This window comes from Adiantum capillus-veneris, chromosome 9 (assembly GCF_014529385.1).
Source record: "Adiantum capillus-veneris isolate H3 chromosome 9, ASM1452938v2, whole genome shotgun sequence".
Classification (NCBI taxonomy): domain Eukaryota; kingdom Viridiplantae; phylum Streptophyta; class Polypodiopsida; order Polypodiales; family Pteridaceae; genus Adiantum; species Adiantum capillus-veneris.
The window spans coordinates 44,875,601-44,878,547 of NC_140939.1; the positions used below are offsets into that span (position 1 = coordinate 44,875,601).

The 2,947-nt window shown below is 42.3% G+C and overlaps 1 pseudogene; it reads left to right on the forward strand.

The window, feature by feature from the left end:
- The first annotated feature begins 914 nt into the window (after window positions 1–914).
- LOC147450429 (uncharacterized) lies at window positions 915–1,512 on the forward strand (annotated as a pseudogene).
- The last annotated feature ends 1,435 nt before the right edge of the window (window positions 1,513–2,947 follow it).

The window sequence follows — 2,947 nt, forward strand, 5'->3', positions numbered from 1 at the left end:
TGTTTGAGTGTGTGCAGCTAGTGGTGTTCAAAGGTGAGTGTGCAATTGTAGTTTGAAGATTGTGTATCGGTGTATATGATTGTATGTGGTTAGGGGTGCGGGTTAAGCCCTAGGCTATAGCGAGGCAAGTTTGGAGTGTACTGGGTTTGTTCTTTGGAGTGTACTGGGTTTGTTCCCCCTTTCCCCTTTCCATGAGTGGTGTCCCCACTGAGGAGCTATTGATTGCTTCTCGGTGAAGTCATAGACGGTGTTGCGGTGATACCAATTTCAAAGAGCAAGTGCTCCTAAGCAAGATGTGGCTGGGATTTCCCACTTTTACACGTGTTGAAGATACATAAGTGTGGCTGCAAGACTATGGTCTATTTCTGCTGGAGAGTGGCTTGTCGAAAGAAGAGGGAGTGGCTTAGGCATTCTCACTCCTAGTTCGTGAAAAGGCCAAGACAGGGTACAATGGATTGCAGGCTGAAGAAAAGCTGGATTGGAGCACCCTAGAAGTGGCATTCTGAAGCAAATATGTGGCCGACCCAAAATCGAGTGAAGTGAAGGGAAGGCTGGACGACCTAAAGCAAAGCCTGGCTGGTAACTTTCAACCGTTTGTGTGGGATTTCGAAGCGCTATGGAGAGAACTCATAAAGGTAACTACTGCAGAGAATACTGACTTTTTAAAATGAAACAAATTCATGGATTGCTTGCATGTGGAGGTTCATGATAACGTCGAAGTTGATGGACCGGTGTCATATGCGGAGGCAGTGGCCTTTGCAAAAGGTCACACAAAGAAGCTCTTGAAGAAATGTCAAGCGAGGCAAGGATGGTCCAATCCGATAGTGTGAGAGCCACTGTTGAAGCGAAGGAGATAAAATCACAGCCGATGCTAGAGGGTCTGCATATGCAAGAAGATAGACAGGGTTATTCCTATGCCTCGGATGCCAAACAAGAAAGATCCAGTGTTTGAAGAGGTGTTGGTGGTTCCAAGCTAGAGAAATATGTTGGAAGATTCAGCTATGGAGGGTCGAATCCCTAGGGAGTGTGCTCATGGCCGACAAGTGAGATTTGTTGATAAGGTTGAGGCAGTAGTGATGGACGAGATTCCATATTTTGAGACAGAGGAAGAGCATGAATCAAGTGGCGCCAGCTCTTTCGATGGACAAAACACATGGGAGACGGACTCCAATTTCTCAAGGTATGATATTTATGATATTATGAATGTAGATGAGGTGGTCATAGAGCAACATGAGACAGGTATAGATATGCCTTGTGTGGACCAGGGAGTTGGGCAACCCTCTCTTTTGCTTCAAGATGATAGGGTGTCGAAGGTTGGTGCCATGTTGTTCATAGATATACTTTTGAAAGTTGCTTTACAAGCAGTTTTTCACCCGTTTGCAAATCTCTTTGGATGCATATTATGTTATGGAGATCCCTCTAGCAAAGGGAGGATTGATTTCATGTGATGCAATTTCTTTAGATGTGGGTGTATGCACTCATTTTGGGCATCAAGCATGTGTATGGATATAGGTTATTGAAGAACCATGCTATGGGAGGCTACCAGAATGGCTTGTTTACAGGTTTGTCGGTGTCGATAATATATTGCTCACACATGTTTTACAGACAGGTGGCTATTCTCAATGCCATCAATTTGATCCTGATGGAGCTAACGTCACGCATGGGGAATCTCGTGCCTTTCCGTTTGATCCGGATGGATTCTACTGTTGAACCGGAGGGAGAAAGCACATGTAGAGGAGAGGAGAGAGAGATGACACCAACATGTGCAAACCCCAAAGTATGTGTAGAGCACACACTGAGTACACATATATAGTGGGGACTCCTAGCTATATATAGCATGGGGGTTGGTATGTATAGCTCCAACACCCCCACTCAAATAGGAGTCCCTAACTGTGGATGAAAAAACCCTTGGGGGTACAAGGGAAAAACCCACAGCACCATATACATGCACTGTTATAGTAACAATTATCAAAGTTTACAAAGTTCATCTTTGAGGAGCTACATCACTCCATAATAAAATGTTTGCTTTCAAGCATCTTTGGAAGTTCAATAACCCTATATATACAATTGAGTTGATGTAGATTCTTCAAGATCTTTGAGCAGCTTTCATATATTTGAGCCGCCTCAATATCTTTGAGCCCCTGTACACATTGCTTGACGTAACTTTTATCATGTAAACAGTATCAACTCAAGAAACATATCGATACGTGAAGGTTAGAATTAAATACATCACATTGTCCTTGGAGACAGTTCGCGACACCGCTCTAGAGACGAAATGGAAACGAACATAATGCGGATGCAATCACATGTGCAGACGACATAGAAACAAATTTAATATCAATGTAATCACATTTGTGCACATATATACAAAGCCGAGATGTGATGAACATATCGGAGCCCCGAAGATCTCAACAATTGGTAGCTATCATCATCATGGATTTACGTACCAGGGCATCATGGTATTCACCATGGCATAAGAGACACTTATAAAAATTTTGAAATAGGAATAATCATCATGGATTTACGTGCCATGGCACGAGAGACGCGTTCAACATAACAATAGTCATCATGGCATCACAATATTCACCATGGCATTAGAGACGTTCAAAAGAAAAAAAAAAACTTTGAAATAACAATCATCATGGCTTTACGTATCATAACATAGGAGACGCTTTTTTCAAATCAAATCAAAACTATAAAATAGTAATCACCATCATGGCTTTATGCACCATGGCATCAGAGACGCTAGTTTTGAGCAAAATTTGCAAAACCTCAAGACGATGACTAGTCAGTAGATCATGGCTTGGTAAATCTTGCATCTATACATCGATGATTTACATGAAAACAGTGTCACACATTAGTATAGCATCTATATCTCATCTTGGTGAAACTTGCCGCTAAGTATGGTGAGATGGATCCAAGGCAATTCCTAGTGAAGAAGGCCCAA